This window comes from Penaeus monodon, chromosome 30 (genome assembly GCF_015228065.2).
Source record: "Penaeus monodon isolate SGIC_2016 chromosome 30, NSTDA_Pmon_1, whole genome shotgun sequence".
Classification (NCBI taxonomy): Eukaryota; Metazoa; Arthropoda; class Malacostraca; order Decapoda; family Penaeidae; genus Penaeus; species Penaeus monodon.
This window is the reverse complement of record NC_051415.1, coordinates 12,671,388-12,671,729: the sequence shown is the minus strand read 5'-3', so window position 1 is coordinate 12,671,729 and position 342 is coordinate 12,671,388.

Below are 342 nucleotides of genomic sequence, written 5' to 3'. Positions count from 1 at the left end.
CATGTAGCATCTCTATATTATATCACTATCATTTTACGATCTGAAAAAAATATATTCTCTGAACATTCGTATCCATTCATATCCAGAAAACGTGATGAATATAATAAAAGGTTCTTACCTTCTTATCTTATGCGTTGATTTTAAAACCATGTTTTTTTCCTCTCTCTCACGTGGACGACAACAAAAGACATTTAAAGAAACATCCTTGAACACTGCAAAAGGCCTCAAGTCGATATCCTTTCCAGTTTTCAAGGTTTTAGTCAACAGAATTACAGACACAACCTCTAAAATCAAGCCTCAAGACTTTTGTTTTCAATCTCAGTAACAGATGATAGAAATTGC